Source organism: Hemiscyllium ocellatum, chromosome 1 (genome assembly GCF_020745735.1).
Source record: "Hemiscyllium ocellatum isolate sHemOce1 chromosome 1, sHemOce1.pat.X.cur, whole genome shotgun sequence".
Taxonomy (NCBI): domain Eukaryota; kingdom Metazoa; phylum Chordata; class Chondrichthyes; order Orectolobiformes; family Hemiscylliidae; genus Hemiscyllium; species Hemiscyllium ocellatum.
Window position 1 is genome coordinate 51,562,475 of NC_083401.1, and position 20,356 is coordinate 51,582,830.

At 39.7% G+C, this 20,356-nt stretch overlaps 1 protein-coding gene across 9 annotated transcripts in view; it reads left to right on the forward strand.

Moving 5' to 3' along the window:
- The window catches only part of rai14 (retinoic acid induced 14), a 285,215-nt gene that overhangs the window by 26,437 nt on the left and 238,422 nt on the right, over positions 1-20,356 (forward strand). Inside the window, exon 2 of one of the 9 annotated variants that reach the window (XM_060854587.1) lies at positions 7,015-7,155. The exons of the other annotated variants lie outside the window; for them this stretch is intronic. The gene's annotated coding sequence lies outside the window, so the exon portion shown is untranslated. The remainder of the gene's footprint in view (positions 1-7,014; positions 7,156-20,356) is intronic. 9 annotated transcript variants of the gene reach the window in all.

The window sequence follows — 20,356 nt, forward strand, 5'->3', positions numbered from 1 at the left end:
TATAGCTGTTTTAGTTTCAATCTTGCCACACAGATTCTAGCCATAATTAGAGAACCCACCTTTGTTTCTATGTTGGTTAACCCTTTGCTGTTGAATTTTGAGTCTAATTCATATGTTTCTGCAAAGTGCTTTGGAATATCCTGAGCTTGAATGTGGCGGGTGACTTGTTAATCTTTATTGTCCTTCAAAAGTATTCATACTTGTTTAATAACCAAAACAAACTTGCTACAAATTTGATCAGTTAGTTATAATTTTGTACTTTAACTGTCACATTTTCTGCTTCAATGAACAGGCTTCATTATCAAACCTGTCAAGTGTTCTGTCTGCGTGCCAGAATATCAAATGGTGCCAAATAGTGTTTATTAGGTTAAGAGTAAACCTTGGGTATGTGACGCCCATGCATATTGAAGAATGTCAATAATGTTTATAGTTGAATTTATTCCATGATTTCCACACTGCTGTATTGCTTTTGACAGACTAGACATGGGCAGAGACCTCCAGACTGTGTTCAAAGGAAGTAGTGTCTGTAGTGTTTGCTGCATACGACAATGACATTTTGGTGAGCTAGTTCTTCAACTGCCACTCTCTAGTTTTCTTTCATGGCATGCTTTATAGAATTATTTAATCTTTGAATTTCTGTCATATTCTTAACTAGTTAAGTGATTAATATTGGTTTTAGTTCTTTTGCAGTGATTCATATTGGCGTCTTCCACCTACCTAGCCTGACTTTGATCTGAGAGGTTAGCACAGAATGGAGATTTCCAACATTATAATCAGTCCCTTTTCAGGCTTTTCGAAATCTTCATCTGTCCTCATGGAGTTCTTTATCCTTTATATTCACAAGTCAGCTGAAATTGCACATTTCCTCTGGGCTGCCTAGAACTTCACTCATTTTGGGAAAAATGTTTTCATTTATCATAAGCTAGTGCTTCCAAATAAACCTGTTGGATAATAACCTGTTGTGATTTTTAACTTTGTCCATGCCAGTCCAACACTGGCACCTCCAAGTTATTCATTTGTGCTCCAATTATCACCTATTGCACTCTTGCTGATTGATTCTCTATGCAATGTATGAACCTTGTAATAAAGTATTCAAGTTATGTTCCAAAGAATATGAAATGTCTTATTTATTCCCCTTTTTACATCTATTTCAAAATATATTGAGCTACATTATTGTGGAGAAAAAGACAGACGGTCCCCAATATATGATATATTTGGAACTGTCGTGTGTTTTTTTTCTGGGTCTTGTGGATGACGCTTTACTCTTAAACGTTCAAAGAGAAGTGTCTTTATCTAAGGACTCGCACTTCCACTTTCCAACTTTTAAATGTGGATCAAGGCAGTACTTTATGACCTTAAGATTTCTTGTGATGAAGTTAAGAGACTTCACAGATGTCAGGTTTTTTTTTACATTTTGTTCTGTTTTACCATTTAGTGTAATAGTGTAATGTGAAGCAATATGTTTTATAGCTTTTAACAGAGTTCCATGCAAGATCTTGAAAAGCTGTTGTGATATGCAACACATTACAATTTTAAAGAAATCTTTCAGCATTGAACTGGTTTCTAAGCAATGATTTCAATGTGGAAGGATCCCCTGAAGAAAAGTCACTAGACTTGAAAATTTAATGCTGTTTTCTCCCCATAGATGCTGCCAGACCTTCAGCAATTTGTTTCTATTTGTTTGATATAAAACCAGTTGCATTATACAATTCATCGTGTGAAACAATACTCAAAACCTTATAAATATTGGTTTATGAAATACACAAAAATGAAATGAAATATAATTGAACATAACAACGACAATATTTTATTTGGTGTACCCTAAACCTCAGCCTAACTGTACCCTATTGTGTGAAGTAATTCCCAAATGACATTTTTCAAATGAAAACAATCATATGTTTTGCATGTTTGTTAATGGGCAATTCAGTATAGAGTCGTAGAGATGTGCAGCAGTTTAACAGATTCGTCTATGCTGACCAGATACCCTAAACTAATCTAGTCCCATTTGCCAGCACTTGGCCCATATCCCTCTAAACTCTTCCTATTCATTTACCCATCCAGATGCCTTTTAAATGTTGTAATTGTACCAGCCTCTACTACTTCCTCTGGAAACTCATTCCATACACGCACCACCCTCTGCATGAAAATGTTCCCCCTTAGGTCCCTTTTAAATCTTTCCACTCTCATCTTAAACCTTTAGTTTTGGACTCCCTCACTCCTGGGAAAATTCCTTCTCTAATTATCCTATCCATGCCCCTCATGATTTTATAAGACCTCTAATAGGTCATCCCTCGGCCTCCGATGCTCCAGGGAAAACGGCCGTAGCCTATTCAGCCTCGTCTTATAGCTCAAACCCTCCAATCCTGGCAACATCCCTGTAAATCTTTACTGAACCCTTTCAAGTTTCACAACATCCTTCTGTTTTTTCACATTTCACAGGCGCATCTTTATTTTATTGGGGGAGCTTAACCTGCTTTTGGGAAATTGTATTTGGTGACATTGACTATATTGGTAGAAAGAAAATGAAATCAAATGTCAAATTAAAACATACATAAGTTCAAAGAGTAAACATTTAACTTCAATTCTTCAGGCGAATACTGCAGAATATTTTATTGGGCATAATTTGGATGAGGTACTAGATGAAATGATTGTAAAATAACCCTACATCAATAGAAATATTGCATTAACATTTTGGCATGGTGGCTCAGTGGTTAGCACTGCTGCCTCATAACACCAGGGACCCGAGTTCAATTCCAGCCTCGGGCGATTGTCTTGTGTGGAGTTTGCTCATTCTCCCCATGTCTGCGTGGGTTTCCTCCCTCAATTCAAAGATGTGCAGGTAAGGTGAATTGGCCATGCTAAATAGCCCATAGTGTTAGGTGCATTAGTTAGGGATAAATGTAGGGAATGGGTCTGGATGGGTTGCTTTTCGGAGGGTAGGTGTGGACTTGTTGGATTGAATGGCCTGTTTTCACACTAGGGAATCTAATAATAATATATCTAACATTAATCTATTGAATTCTGTAGACTTGAATGTGATTAATAATCTTATGTTTTGTATAAATGTTAAAGATAAGCCCAAGAAAGATACAAAAAAAACTGTCAAACTTTAAAATGAAAAGGACTGCAAATAGTGGAGAATTTTCAGAAGAGGGAAGAGCAGTGGAGGAAGGATTAATGGGTTCAAGTCAGGACTGTTTCTCCTGACCAGAAAATGCAAAGCCCACAACGTGGTTTTAGTCTTCTAGTCCTTCACTGTTCAAAGCAGATACTGGATTGGTATTTTACCCTTGCTGTAACAGGCCTGTTGTCTTCGTCAACCAGAATTAAAACTTATTTTGAATGTTGCAATTTCATAGGATATTGCTATGTTTTCAGATTGTGACTTACTAACCAGACCACTTGCACAATAGAACTGGGTTGAAATGCTAAGGAATTAAGTACAATCACCATAACTAAAAAAAAGTATTAGACAAACTAATGGGACTACAGGCAGATAAATTCCCTGGCCCTGATGGCTTGCCTCCTAGGATCCTAAAAGATGTAGCTGCAGAAATAGTGGATGCATTGGTTGTAATTTTCCAAATGATATTGGATTCTGGAGAAGTACCAGAGAATTGGAAAATGCCAATCTGGCATCCTTATTGAAAAAGGGAGGGAAGCAATAAAATGAGTTACTATGGGCCAATGAGCCTAACGTCTTTTGTTGGAAAAGTCTTTGAATCAACAGTAAAGGAAGTAATAGCAGAACATCTGGAAAATCATGGTATAATTAAGCAGAGTCTGCAAGGCTTTGTGAAAGGGAAATTATGTCGGGTTAATTTATTAGAATTATATTTTGAGGAAGTCTCAACCAGCTAACAGATGTATTATGTTTGGACTTAGAAAGAGCATTCAAAAAGTACGTCAAAAAGATTGTCATAAGACGTCATAAAGAATTGGCTAATGGGCAGGAAACAACAAATAGGGGCTCTTTTCCAGGTTGTGGAGTTCCACAGGGATTAGTGTCGGGACCACAACAGTTCACAACGTATATTGATGACTTGGAGGAAGGGATTGAATTTACTGTTGCTAACTACGTTAGTAGACAAGATAGAGTGGAAAGGCAAGTTCTGAGAGGGATGCAAACAGTTTAGAGAAATTGAAAGGTTAAACAAGTGGACAGAAAGTTGGCAAGTGAAGTATAATGTGTGAAAATGTGAAGTTCATTTTGAAATGGAGTACAAAGAACAGAATATTTTTGTTAAATGGAGAGAAACTGCAGAAAGGTGCAACACCAAGGGACATGTTGGTACTTGTGTATGAAACTCAAAGCTAGCAACAGATAATCAGGAAGGCTAATGGAATATTGGCCCTTATTTAAAAGGGGTTGGAGTATAAGGGTAGAGAAGTCTTACTGCATCTGTACACTGGACTGTTTTGACCCCTTATTTAACAAAATATATCGTTTTGTTTTAGGCAGTGCAGAGAAAATTAAGTAGAATGATCCCTGTTATATAGAAATTGTGTTATATTAACAGGTTGGGACTTGACTCACTGGAGCTTAGAAGAATGAGAGGTAATCTCATTGAAACTTGTAGGATTCTGTGATTCTCAAGGGGCATGACACGATAAATGCCGAGAGGATATTTCCACTTATGGGTGAGTCTCAGGCCAGAGGGCATGGTCTCAAAATAAAGGGCACCAATTTAAGACTGAGATGAAGAGAAATTTCTTCTTGGAGAGCGTTGAGTATTTGGATGTCCAGGCTGTAGAGACTTGTGGGGGCAAAGTCTTGTATGTATTTAAGGCTGAAATAAATTCTTGATCAGTCGAGGAATTAAAGGTTAGAGAAAATACAGAAAAGTGGACATGTGGACTGTTAAGATTAACCATGATTCTATGGAATGGTGGAGCAAGTTCAGGGGGCTGAACAGCCTGCTCCGGTTCCTGTTTCTTATAGTTTTGTGGTCTTAGAGCATGGGGATTATGGTGTAGTTGGTACATTGCTGCTGCTTTGTGTGGATGAATGATAGAATTGCTACAGTGTGGAAGCATTCAGCCCATCTAGTCCACTCCAACTCTCCAAAGATCATCCCACCCACCTGCTACACTATCCCTGTAATCCATGGTGAGCCTGCACATCACTGGACACTATTGGCAACTTAGCATGGCCAATCCACCTAACCTGCACATCTTTAGACTGTAGGAGGAAACCAGAGCATTTGGAGGAAACCCACACAGACACAGAGAATGTGCAAACTCCACACATACAGTTGCCTGAGGGTAGAATTGAACCAGGGTCCCTGGTGCTGTGAGGCAGCAGTGCTAATCACAAAGCCATCATGCTGTCCTCAAGTTGAATTCAAATTCCACCATATGCCATAGTGGGATTTGAATGCAGGCCTCCAGTAGCTCAGTTTCTGGATGAATAGTCTGGTGATAATACAGTTAAGCCATCATCTCACCTGTGGTGAATTGAAGAGGATATTGGCCAAGAAGCGTTGAGAACAAGCATTACTTAATGGCTGGCTGAAGCATTCAGTGAGCTGCAGTGCAGGTACCCAGTCGTGCTATCTAGTTTCTTGGTGAAAGAGAGGAGAATTGGAAATTGTTATGTAAGTGAGGCAAGTTGGAGCTTTAATGAGGTGTAATACATGGAATCAAGATCGTCTTTATTCAATGGTTGCATGCTGAAGTCGTCATTTAAGGCTTGGGAAAATTCTGAATGTTTTTCTTTCTCAATGTTCTGACTTTTCTCCTTTTTTCCCCACATTTCCCACCTCTCTCACCATTGCTTACTCAATAATAGGTCGCAGAAAATTACACAATGTGCTTGAAATATAATTACTATGAAATGTCAACAAAATTAACTGTATTCGTAGTAGCAATGAATGACAGAAAGCTATTATTTAAAGTTATGCACCTGAAATAGCATTTACAGTGTTGGGAATCTAACCTGCATAGGCTGTGTAGCTTGTTTACCTCTTCAATTTAGTCATCAAACATGTGACTACAATACATGTTCCTATCTAAAAGTATTCCTGGTGTGACTAGTACAACTCTAAGTATTTAACTATAGTGAAGGTTAGTGTTGTAAAAGACTTGACGTATATGAGATAATACTATAGTATTACTGTACTCTTTAAAATTATGCATGGAACTCTCTTGGGGGTTTGCAACCTATACTTAGCAGTTTTGTAAAGATTTGACACAAAAATTCAGGAAACTGTTCTCATTATTTGTGTGAATGTGCACATTACAGTGGTACAAATCTGCCAACTATTAAACATCTGCTTTCCATTGTCGTACAACAGAGACTGGCTTCATAATTTTGTGCATGCAAACATTTTGTAACTTTGGTGAGTTAGACTTGAGAGCTGGCTTTGTCCTGAATATTGTCATTTGGCAGAGAGACCTATTTTACACGTAATTGCTGACCTAATCAAGGCTGAAATGAAGGTGTTGGAAATGAAAATGTAATAAATCAGACACCATGGTGATTGGTGACTCCAAATTTGGATTTTATAAACTTGTCAGTGGTAGCATAAAACAGCAATGCATTGTCAGAAGAATTCCACAGTTGTGAGATCTCAGAAGATCATAAATGGAGTGAAATATGGTGTAGTGGTTGTTGATTTTAACGTGTCAGAGTTTTGGGGAGGTGTGAAACATTTCATGTCGGCGGGATATTGGGAGTTGAGAAAAGTTTAAAAACTTTGCATTTTATTTCTGATTAAATTCCTAACTTTGCAATGTAGCAGAAAAGATTTGAAAACAATCTAGTCCAAATTTTCTAAATGTTACCAGTAATAGATTTTAGTATTTCTCAAATAGGCATAAAAATGTTTCCTGTTTTGCTTTTGAAATGCGCAAGACAGAGTGAGTGGATTCACTTCATGTTCCAAGTAGCTCTACTTGTACTTTTAGGATTGCAGTTAAACAGATAAAATGTTAAGGGAATATTAAAAATGTAATGGCATTTTAAAGTACTTTTTCTGCATTTGCTCATAACGTCCATTCTTTGTATTCCAGACTTATACTTACCAATCGCAAAAAACAATGCCTATAATGACAGCATCAGTGAAGTTGACGCTTCATAAATGACCTGGAAAAGACCTACCAGCAGTAGTCAGGATGTGGGGAAGAAAATAAATTGAATGATAGAAAAGACATGTAAGAAAGTCACTATTATAATAACAATGGGGGTCAACAACATGGAGGTGAACTGATGATGATGCAGCCTGATGAAGGAGCAGTGCTCCAAAAGCTAGTGCTTTCAAATAAACCTGTTGGCTTATAACCTGATATTGTGTGATTTTTAACTGTGAACTCAGAGAATCAGGATGATGTGAATCTCAAAAGGAATTTGTGGAAGATCTACAAAATGTTATTTTGGAGCAACTTGTGATAGAGCTCACTAGGGAACAGACAATTCTGAATTTAGTGATGTGTAATGAGACAGACTTGATTAGAGAGTTTAATGTGAAGGACCCCTTATTGAGCAGTGACCATAATAGGATTCATCCTGCAGTTTGAGAGGGAGAAGCTTGAAACAGAAGTTACAATATTACAGTTGAGTAAAGGTGACTGCAAAGACATGATAGAGGAATTGGCCAGGGTTGATTGGAAGGGAAGCCTTGCAGTGAAGATAGCATAAAAGCAAAAGAAAAAAAAAATGAAATGGTGAATATTAGTGGGAAGCCAGAGAATTGGGAAGTCTTTTAAAACCAGCAGAGGATAACTTTAAAAAAAACAGGAAGGTAGAGTAGATGAAATCTGAGGGTAAGCTCATTAGTAATGTAAAAGATTATTGCAAGTGGTTGTTTTAGATATCTGAAAGCTAAGAAAGAGGAAAGTGTGTACATTAGACCACTGGAGCAAATGAGGTGGGAGAAATATTAAGGAGAACAAAGAATTGGCAGGGGAACTGAATTGGTACTTTGCATCAGTTTTCACAGTGGAAGATACCAGTAACACACCAGAACTTCGAGAGTCAGGGGTAGAGAGAATGTGCCAGGGAAACTGAAAGGTCTGAAGGTAGATGAATCATCCGTACCAAATGGACTATACCCCTGAGTTCTGAAAAGGATGGCTGAGGAGAATGTCGAGGCATTAGTGGTAATGTTCCACGAATCACTGGAGTCAGGGAAGGTCCCAGATGACTGAAAAATGGCTAATGTAACACACCTGTTTAAGAAGGGAGGGAGGCAGAAGATAGGAAACTATTGGCTGGTTAGCCTGACCTTGGTCTTTGGCAAGATTTTAGAGTCCATTGTTAAGGATGATATTGTGGAGTACCTGCATGGTAAAGTAGGGCTGAGCTGAAAAATGTGTTGCTGGAAAAGCGCAGCAGGTCAGGCAGCATCCAACGAGCAGGAAAATCGATGTTTTGGGCCTGAGCCCTTCTTCAGGAATGTGCAAAGTGTGTCCAGCAGGCTAAGATAAAAGGTAGGGAGGAGGGACTTGGGGGAGGGGCATTGGAAATGCGATAAGTGGAAGGAGGTCAAGGTGAGGGTGATAGGCTAGAGTGGGGGCGGGGCGGAGAGGTCAGGAAGAAGATTGCAGGTTAGGAAGGCGGTGCTGAGTTCGAGGGATTTGACTGAGACAAGGTGGGGGGAGGGGAAATGAGGAAACTGGAGAAATCTAGGTTCATCCCTTGTGGTTGGAGGGTTCCTAGCGGAAGAGGAGGCGCTCTTCCTCTAGCCTTCATGTTGCTATGGTCTGATGATGGAGGAGTCTGAGGACCTTCATGTCCTTGGTGGAGTGGGAGGGGGAGTTGAAGTGTTGAGCCACGGGGTGGTTGGGTTGGTTGGTCTGGGTGTCCCAGAGGTGTTCTCTGAAACGTTCCGCAAGTAGGCAGCCTGTCTCCCCAATATAGAGGAGGCCACATCGGGTGCAGCGTTTGCAGTAAATGATGTGTGTGAATGTGCAGGTGAATTTGAGTTGGATATGGAAGGATCCCTTGGACCCTTGTAGGGAAGTAAGGAGGGAGGTGTGGGCGCAAGTTTTGCATTCTTTGCGGTTGCAGGGGAAGATGCCGGGAGTGGAGGTTGGGTTGGTGGGGGTTGTGGACCTGACGAGGGAGTCACGGAGGGAGTGGTCTTTTCAGACCGCTGATAGGGGAGGGGAGGGAAATATATCTCCGGTGGTGGGGTCCGTTTGGAGGTGGCGGAAATGACGACGGATGATACAATGTATGTGGAGGTTGGTGGGATGGTAGGTGAGGACCAGTGGGGTTCTATCCTGGTAGTGATTGGAGGGGCGGGGCTCAAGGGCGGAGGAGCGGGAAGTGGAGGAGATGCGGTGGAGGGCATCGTCGATCACGTCTGGGGGGAAATTGCGGTCCTTGAAGAAGGAGGCCATTTGGGTTGTACAGTATTGGAACTGGTCTTCCTGGGAGCAGATGCAGCTGAGACGAAGGAATTGGGAGTATGGGATGGCGTTTTTACAGGGGGCAGGGTGGGAGTAGGTGTAGTCTAGGTAGCTATGGGAGTCGGTCGGTTTGTAGTAAATGTCCGTGTTGATTCGGTCGCCCGAGATAGAAATGAAAAGGTGTAGGAAGGGGAGGGAGGAATCTGAGACGGTCCAAGTAAATTCGAGGTCGGGATGGAAGGTGTTGGTAAAGTGGATGAACTGTTCAACCTCCTCGTGGGAGCACGAGGCAGCGCCGATACAGTCATCGATGTAGCGGAGGAAAAGGTGTGGGGTGGTGCCAGTGTAGCTGCGGAAGATGGACTGTTCCACATATCCTACGACGAGGCAGGCATAGCTCGGGCCCATGCAGGTGAGTCAGCACAGCTTTTTCTAAGGTTCTAATGGGCAAGTTAGACAAAGGAGAACCAGTGCATTTGATCTTTTTGAATTTCCAAAAGGCCTTTGACAAGGTGCCGCACAGGAGGCTGCTAACATCATATGGTGTTAGGGGCAAGTTACTGGCATGGATGGAGAATTGACTGACTGGCAGAAGGCAGAGATTGGGAGTAAAGGGGTCTTTTCAGGATAACAGCAGGTGACTAGTGAAGTTCCACAAGGGTCAGTGTTAGGACCACAAATATTTGCATTATACATTAACAATATGGACAAACAAACTGAGGGCATTGTTGCTAAGTTTGCAGATGACACCAAGGTAGGTGAAAGGGCAGACAATGTTGAGGAAGCTGGGAGAGAGCAGAAGGACTTGGACAAGCTAGGATGGTGGACTAAGAAGTGGTAGCTGGAAGATGATGTGGGAAAGTGTGAAGCAATGCACTTTGAAAGGAAGAATAGAGGTGTAGACTATTTTCTACATGGAGATAGGCTTTGGAAATCTGAATCACAAAGGAATTTGGGAGTCCTTGTTCAGGGTTCTTTTAAGGTTAACATGCAGATTCACTTGGCAGTTAATAAGGCAAATGGAATGTCAGCATTCATTTTGGAAGGACTAAAATGCAAGCACAGATGTACTGCTGAGGCTATAAAAGGCTGTGGTCAGGCCCCATTGGGAATATTGTGAGCAGTTTTTCATCCCGTATGTAAAGAAGGATATGCTGGTTTTGGAGGGGATCCAGAGAAAATTTACAAGCATGATCCCAAAGTCTTATCATATGAGGAGAGATTGAGGATTCTGGGGATACTCGGGGGAGCTCAGAAGGATGAAGGGGCATCTAATTGAAACTTGGAGAATATGGAAATATGTGGATAGAGTAGCTGTAGGGAAGATATTTCTCTTGGTAGGAGAGATTATGACCTGAGAATAAAGCCTCAGATTGAAGAGCCAACCTTTTAGAACTGTGTGGGTGGTGAATCAACTGTTCATTTTATATATTAATGATCTGGATGAGGGAACTGAGGGCATTCTGTGAAGTTCACCGATGATACGAAGTTAGGACAGGCAGGTAGTTCTGAGCAGTGGGGAGGTTGCAGAAAGATTTAAAGAGTTTAAGAGAATGGTCCAAGAAATGGCTGGTGAACTTCAGTGTGAGCAAATGCGAGGTCTTGCACTTTGGAAGAAAGAACACAAGCATGGACTATTTTCTAAATGGTGAGAAAATTCATAAAGCCAAAGTACAAAGGGATCTGGGAGTGTTAGTCTAGGATTCACTGAAAGTTGACTTGCAGATTGAGTCCATGGTTAAGAAAGCAAATGTAATATCGTCATTTATCTCGAGAGTTGGAATGTAAAAGCAGCAATGTGTTTCCGAGACTTTATAAAGCTCTAGGTAGGCCCCATTTAGAATACTCTGTCCAGTTCTGGGCACCACACTTCAGGAAGGACAAATTGGTACTGGAGCGTGTTCAGTGGAGATTCACACGGATGATCCCTGGAATGGTAGGCCTAACATACGATGACTGGCAGAGGGTCCTGAGATTGTGTTCATTAGAGTTTAGAAGGTTGAGGGGAGATCTAATAGAAACTTACAAGATAATGCATGGCTTAGAAAGGGTGGACGCTGGGAATTTGTTTCTGTTCGGCGGGGATATTAGGACCCATGGGCACAGCCTTCGAATTAGAGGGGATGAATTTAGAATGGAAATGAGGAGACATTTCTTCAGCCAGAGATTGGTGGGCCTGTGGAATTCATTGCCACGGAACATGGAGGCCAGGATGTTAAATATCTTCAAGGCAGAGATTGATAAATTCTTGATCTCACAAGGAATTAAGGGCTATGGGGAGAGTGTGGGTAAGTGGAGTTGAAATGCCCATCAGCCATGATTGAATGGCTGAGTGGACTCGGTGGGCCAAATGGCCTTACTTCCATTCCTATGTCTTATGGTCCAATAGCCTTATGGAATCTGTGGAACTCATTGCTGCAGAGGGCTATGGAGACCAAGGCATTGAGTATGTTTGAGAAAGAGAGAGTTTCTTGATTAAGGGGATCGGGTTATGGGGAGAAGGCAAGAGAATGGCATTGAGAAACATATCAGCCATGATTGAATGATGGAGTAGACTTGATGGACAGAATGGCCTAATTCTGCTCCAATTTCTGGAAGATAATTCTAGATCTGGGGTCTACATGGTTGAGCATATTCTTCCTACTGGTAAGGTTTAATGTGTGTTAAATGTGTGAGATACTGTAGTTTTCAGATGGGTGGAGGCAGACAGAGATGAGGCCATTGGTGAAATCTCAAAGGCAATATTTTAAAAACTGATCTCTTGGTGTACAGGGACCCTTTGTATACAAGGTAGGCTAGAAAGCTCAAAGGTGGTGGGTTAATAGAAATTGATTAAATTTAGGAAATGAGCAGCAGTGTTTCGAACAAGCTCAAGTTTATGGAGGGTGGAAGTTGGGGGGATAACCAGGCTAATATTGCAGTGGTTGAATCTGGTGGTCTCAAAAGCATAGTTGAGTTTTTCTTTAAGATGGTGTGAAATCCTGATCAGTAGTGTTGTAGATCAAGTTTTACCCTTTAAGAAGTAACAATAGGTAATATTTCTCCCTCAGTTGTGCAGACCAGATATCGTGCAGTGGTTTAAAATGGTATTGGATTTTACTCGAGAATGAGTTAGAATACACTGAAGCTGAGCTATTTCTTCCACCTTTTTAGGTACAGCAGAAAAAGTTATTTTTCCTGTGTTTGACTGCAATCTTCTTTTAATTTATCTTCACTGAGACTTGCTTTTGGTGTTTTTTTTCTTGAACTTCTTATTTTAACAGTGATCCTTCATGTTAAAAATTGTAAAGTTTCCTGGCTTCACTGCCTCGTATTTAATTGACCTTTAGATATAGTTAAATAGTGATATTCAGATTGATTTCTTGACAAGATTGCTTTTGTACACTATTAAAGAAAGCACAGTATCATGTCTGTGGTCTTATACCCCAGTAGTAGCAAATATGTTTATAAATTGTCTGTTAGATCAAGTGTTATTATTTTTGAGTCTGTACTGTGGAATCCCTGAAAGAAATCATTGTTTAGGCATGGATGGAATTACTTCAACTTTGGAGTAACATGACCGGTGATGGGCAATATGTTTTCTATTTCAGTTGGTGACATGTGATTTGACTTTGAGAACAGGTGGAGATACCAGTTTCTATTCAGAGTGATCAGAAGTGTAAATCCCCCAGACTGCTTCACAAATCTCTTGCATGGAATCAGAGTCTGTTGCAATCGTTATGATGTAGCACTTTTAGATTTAGAACAATGACATAATGTGTACATAGTTGAGACATGTTTGAAACCTTACATGGAGTATAATATTAGGTAAAAACAATGACTGCAGATGCTGGAAACCAGAGCCTAGATTAGAGTGGTGCTGGAAAAGCACAGCAGTTCAGACAGCATCTGAGGAGCACTAAAATTGACGTTTCGGGCAATTGACGTTTCGGGCAAAAGCCCTTCATCTGTGTTTTTCCAGCACCACTCTAATCTAGACTCTGGAGTATAATATTTCCTTTTGCTGCTAATATTCAAGATACTTTGGAATAGAGACACATGTTGAAAAGTTATTCATGTTCCCTCAGGATTGGGTCAAGATCCAGGAACTCCATCCCTAACAACGTTATGGGTCTATCTACAGAAAATGGACTGCAGCAGTTCAAGAAGAGAATTCACCATCACTACCTTAAGAGCATTAAATGTTGGCTTAGTTTGTGAATGAATTTAAAGAAAAAACAAATTGGAGTTTAGATGGGTAGAAGAAAGCGTGTGAGAAAATTGAAATCTAATTGGGGACTTATTTTTGAATAAGATGCTCTTAGACAGTTCAACAGGGCTTCTTGCTGTTATCATTCTTGATGTTTCTTAGACCCTTCACAAAGTGGTGAAGTTTGTAATTAAAAATGTGACTGCAATAATTTATTTATTCATGAATTATTTCTAAGAGGATCCTTGAATTACTGATTTTAAAATCATACCTTTGTTACCCGGGCATTGCTGGTAGGCCTGTCATCTGTTGTTCATTTGAGTTGCCCATGAGAATGTGATAGTGAGCTACCTTTTAACCAACTGCAGTTCCTTAGATGCTGTTACACCCACTTTGCTATTAGGTAGAGAGTCCAGCCTTCTACCAATGACAATGAAGGAACAGTGATAAGCACCAAACAGACACCACTCTGCACATTTTGGTGAGGAGGGCTTTGTAGTGTTGACGACACTGAATGGTTTTATTCTTTCTTTTCTTTTGAGTGGTTAAATGTAAATTGGTAATGTAACTAAGCCACTTCAGAGAGTAGATCACACTGTTAGTATGGGATAGAAAGCAGACGCAAGACAGACTAGTTAATAAAACAGGTGAGGTTCAAAAACACAGCAACACAGGACATAGGAGCAGGAGTAGGCTGTTCATCCTTTGAGCCTGCTCAACCATTTAGTAGGGTCATGGCTGATTATCCAACTCAATACGTTGACACCATTTTCTCCCCATACTTTTTGATTCATTTAGCCATAAGACAGTCCAAGTGTCATGGTGATTTTTGCCAGTTATCAATGTTATAAATTCTACATTTAAAAAAAAATGAACTCCAAATTCTCTAAAGACTTAGAATTTGTAATTCTATTCCCTATCTTAATGGTTCTGATCTCTGGATTGGTCATATAACCCCACCACTGCACTTCCTTTAAGTTGCATATTTCTTACCACAGAACAGAGAACTGCGCAATAGCTTTTAAATTCCTTACATATGCTTTCTCATTGCCTTAGTTAGACAAGATTTCCATGAATGTGAACTTTGAACGTTTTAGATTCATACATACGAATCATGCATTAGTCACTTTACGGGGTTAATATTTGCTTGGGTGTCCATTCTCCTCCTCTGTGCACTGCTGATAAGCAAGGCACAAAACAACAGCTGAATACAGTGTAAATGCTTGTGGAATGATTCGGTATATATGCATATACAATGCTTTAAGAGAAAATATCAGACAGTACTTTTGTCCCTTCAGAGTCTTTGCAAAATAAAAAAAAAATTCTTTTAGGTATAATGTTAAGTCAAGGCCAATAGTTCAGAATCCAGTGAAGTTTCAAAGTTTGAGAGAAGACATCAGTTGAACACTGATGTAAACCTTGAGACAGAAAGTCATGGTTTCAAACCACATTCCAGAGTTTGAGCACAATATCTAGTTTGATACTTCAGTGAAGGACTGACAGCATGTTACACTGTCAGCAGTGCTGTGTCCCAAATGGGGCTTTAAGCAGAGCTGCCTTTTGGAGATGTACAAAATCATGCAGCACCATTCAAAGAAAGGCAGGTAAGTTCTCCCTGTGTCCTAACTGGCATGTGTCCTTGAACAAACTTAATTGGAAAGAATGATCGAGTCATTAATCTGTTTGCTATTTGAGGATCAAGGGTCTGTGCCAAAAAAAATGACCAATTATCCTTATGTGCACCTGTGCCAGGCACTATATAGATGCAAGTTCTTTTTTTCTTTGATAATTTGGTAACTAAGTTTGGTTTTAACTCTGAAATAGATTTTTTTGTGGAATAAGTTTAAATTAAACTTAACTGCATGATCCTTACAGCTAGAAAGGGAAACTGAGTACTGAAAAACGTGCTCTAACTGCAGTTCATTCTTGATCTGTAAGAGAGAACCAATTGTTCTAAGCAGAATTCCTGATTAAAATAGAATCACAGAAGTGTCCTGGTACAGAAGGAGGCCATTCAGTCCATTGTCTCTACACCAGCTCTCCAAAATGAGTGTCGTGATTTAGCGCCATTATAGAATCATAGAGTTGTTATGAAGCATAAAAACAGGTCCTTCAGTCCACCATGTCAGTGTGATCAATAAACACGAAATGGTCCATAGCCTACTGTACCCTGGCATTTGAGTGCTAATCCAGATGCTTCTTAAATGTCACAAAATTACCTTCCTCCACCAGCTCGTCAGGCTGCACTTTCCACATTTAGAACACCCATAAGTGAAAGCCCTTTTTTGAGATCTCTAAACCACATACTCCTCACCTTAGACTTATGCCCTTTGATCTTAGACATATCTGTCATGGGGAAGAGATTCTTACGATCCGACCTACTGCTGTTTCTCATAATTTTGGATACCTCCAGCAGATCCCCCGCTTCCTATGCTCCAAGGAAAACAAACCCAATTTATCCTGTCTCACTTCATAACTGAGACTTTTCACCCCATGCATTATCCTGGTGAATCTCCTCTGTACTATCTTCAGTGCAATGGCATCCTTCTGATCACCACACTGTATTCCATTTGTGACCTAACCAATGTTTTATAAAGTTGCAACAAGACATTTTTGCTTTAGAATTGCAGTTGAGTATAGGAGTTGAGACAGTTTTACAGGACGTTGGTGAGACCTCTTCTGGAGTACTGTGTCCAGTTCTGGTAACCCTGCTGTAGGAATGATATTATTTAATTGGAGATACTTCAGAAAAGATTTACCAAATGCAGCCGGACTGGAGGATTTGAGTTGTAGGGATAGGTTGGATAGTTTTTCACTGAACCTAAGAGATTGGAGGGATGACTTTCATAGAGGTTTATAAAATCATAAGAGGTGTAGATAAGATGAATAGGGTTGTGAAGTTCAAAGCCGGGGGCGTATTCTTATGGTGAGAGGAGAAATGTTTAAAAGGGACCTGAGGGGCATTTTTTTCTCACGGGAGTAGTTTGTACGTGGAATGAGCTGCTAAAAGAAGAAGTCCGCACATTTAAAAGACATTTGAACAGGTACATGAAGAGGAAGGGTTTGGAAAGATATGGGCCAAATGCAGGCAAGTGGGACTAGTTTTGTTTGGGAAACTTAGTCGGCATAGACAAATTGGACTGAAGGGTCTGTTTCTATGCATTATGACTCTGTCTCTGGGTTCCAATATTCTATGCCTTAACTAATGAAGGCAAGCATCCGCATGCCTTCTTCACCTCCCTGTCTTGTCTTTTCCCCATACGTATCCACTTTTCATGATCATATAAATAGAAACAATGCTGTCTTCAATGCTTCAATTGAGCCTGACACTGAGACCTCAGGCAGTGCATTCTGGATCCAAGTTACTTGTGCAAAAAAACAGCTTTCTCTCACTTTGCATTTGCTTCTTCAGCAAATCACTTTAACTCTGTAACCTCTCGTTCTGTATCTCTTTATGAGTCTGAACAGTTTCTGCAGATTAACTGTGTCCAATCTCTTCATGATTCTGAAAACTTATACTGGTTCTCCTCTTGACCTCTTCCTCTCCAAGGAAAACAGTCCCAATTTCTCCAGTCTATCTTCATAACTGAAATTTTTTTCATTCTTGTTAATCTCTTCTGCTTTCTCTCCAATGCATTTACATCTGTCCAGTAGGATGGTGCATAGAACTACACAATACTCCAGGTGAAGTCTAACAAGTATCTTAGACAGTAAGGAGAGAACAAAATCTGATTCGGGAATTGCTGAGTCAAAAGGCAGTAACGTTATTGGATAGCATATGTTCCAATTCTATTACGGTATGAATAGACCCTATAATTTATTTTTTAATATAGTACTTTGGTACAGTATTCTACACAGAATGCACTGTGTATATATCTGAGCAGGCACTTGGCCAAGGACATTATGTACTGGTTATAATGCTTTTTAATCCAGTTAGCATCATGTAATACCTCCAGGTGCATATTTTAAATATTGGGATAGTACTTAAAAATAGCAGATGATGTTCAAAATCCATGTTAGTAGAAATTATGGGAAATACTGAGTAGGTTAAGCAGCATCAGAAAGCTGAGAAACATAGGTTTAACATCAGGTTGATAGGCTTTCATCTGAGGTAGCTAAATAGTTTATTGGGTTGAATTGTGTATGGAAGAGGGAGAAAAATGTATAGTTATGGAAGGTAGGAGACACTTTCAATCCAAACGTGTTGATAGTTCAAGTCAAAAGGAGAGAAAAAAGTAAGAGAAGCTGAAGATCGAAGCATCAAAGATGCAGAGGATGTGTAAATATTCTATCAGGGATGAGGAAGTGTGGAAAACCTGGCAAGGCAGAAGAGGCTGTCGTGGCCCAGGAGAGAGTGCACAGGGAATTCAGATGACCCTGCTGCTTATGTGCTTATTGGGGAGTCTCATTGTAATGACATACCTCCAACATTTGGCAAAAATTAGGACTGCAGATGCTGGAGATTGGAGTCGAGAGTGTGGTGCTGGAAAAGACAGCAGGTCAGGTAGCATTCGAGGAGCAGGAAAATTGACATTTCGGGCAAAAGCCCTTCATTAGGAATTGTTGATTTTCCTACTCCTTGGATGCTGCTTGACCTACTGCGCTTCTCGAGCACCACACTCTGGACTCATACCTCCAACACTTGCATACCTTACACTCTCTGGCCTAATGCTCTAAGTGTTTCCAGCTTTTTCAGTATTTTTTTAAAATTGGGAAATGATTTTAGCTACATAAAGCTGTTTTGATTGTATGTTTGATTTTCTAAATGTGTGGGTTCAGGATTATAATTAAATATAATTTCAACAGATTGAAAGGCTTTTTTCTAACTAATTGCAGCAAGAAGTCATACAAATTAAAAACTCACCAATTGTGGCAATTCAGTTGCAAAATGCATTAATTTAATGCTTCCTGAGCTAGAAAATGAATTTATCAGAAATGATCTCATGTGGCTGTCTGTGACTCAATGTTAGGCAGTGGCACAAAGCCCAAAGCTATTACAAACTGGTGTAAGATGTTTCATTTTGGGTCAGGCCTACAATTTGGCCAAGATGTACATTTGTCATATATATGCTAAATTTTGTATGTTTGTATAGGTTGTTTTATTTCTGCCCTTAGTTGGTTCATGTAGCTTTTGATGCCAGATATTATTGAAAATAATTCTTGAATTCCTGCCTATATGTGACATTGTCACTAGATGCGCATGAACACACAAAATGTATGAATATATCTGTGAACCATTTTCACAGTTTGGAGACTGTGTACATTTTAAGCTAAGGTGCTTCACTTTTAGAGAATGAAAACAGTTGGGTTATTGCCAGTGTACTTTGTGTGTAAGTAATGATTAATTGTCAGGATGGTTGGGTTGGTCTCACCAGAATCACTTCCTGACAGCTGTTTGCTTTGTTCCACATATGATTCATTAGAATAATAAGAGTTTGGAGTCAGATAGCAACTGTATTGGGATTATTGGGTTGGGCAGTGCTGCCATCTATTCACTGAGCAGTCTCTGGAGGCGACATACAAATCCTTCCTATAACCCGCATATATGTGTGTGTATCTCTTGATCTGAAAGTTACATTATTCTTTGTTATAAGTTCACATTCTTGTCCATGCTTCAAATCCAGTAAATTAAATACAGTGGCAAATGTTTCTGTTCAACTTCTGGGTTTGGCACATTAACAGATACTCACATTTACAGGGAGTGAGGTCTTGCTTTCAAAAATCATCTGTGATGCTTACTATCTGATAGAATGCCTAACCATTTTGGAACTGATGCCCTTATACTAACTGCTGAAATTCTGAGGTTGCTGTTCCTCCACGTGTCTGTGCTTCATCACTTAAATGTGCTTGTCCATAAGGGCAAGGTTGACTTTCTGCTATATATTCGATATTAAGTAGGTCTACAAATAAACTGTGTACTAGACAACATTTAGTTAAAAACTTCTCAGTGCCTGTCTTTCTGGCATTTACCCAAAGGTTTGATCAACCAAGATCTTATTGAATGATGAAAGAGACTGAAGAGACTGAATGGTCTATTCATGTTCGAATGTTCTTCGTTTGGAAACCCAGACGTCTGTTTACTGCTAGAACCACCTTGGAGCAATTTTCATTTTTGGCAGTAGCATAGAGGCGTAGTTATACATTATTTCTTGATGCTTCTTTGTATGTTATAATTTGAAACTTGGTTATTTCTCTCTGCTAGATTTTACTATCTTCATGTCTTATGTTTTTTTAAAAAGATTTCCTCCCTCAACTTTTAGAATGCATTTGAAATATTTATATGGCAGTGCAAATAATTGTTTCTAACAAAAAAAACAAAATGTTTGTGAAGCAATTATTTGGGGTACTTGTGCATTGAAATTCTGAGTTTATATTTGTGTAATGTTTCAGCATAAACGCAGTATGATCTGGTATATCATATCCATTTTACTGTTACTTCATAATTTCTGGCGTGTTAATTTTGATTCTCAAAATTAATTATTTTTCTTTATTTCTCTGAGGTCCCATACTCCATAAACTTAGCTTCCCTGCCTGATTAGACCTTCTGCCATCTACCATGCTCATATCACAGCGATGGCCCTTCCTCTTAGCCAATTTCAATCTTTCTCCGGGTTGATCTTTTACATTGTCACCTTGTTCTAATTTTCTACCTCTTGTTTAGAATCCTTGTTTGCTTTCCTGAGTTATACTCACTGACTTTCTACCTCTACCTTGACAACAAGTGACTGCTCACCATTGTTGATTTTAACCTCCACCTCAAACGTTGTCTCTGACTTTACCAGCTCTTCTGTCTGTTCTAAACATCTCCTTCCA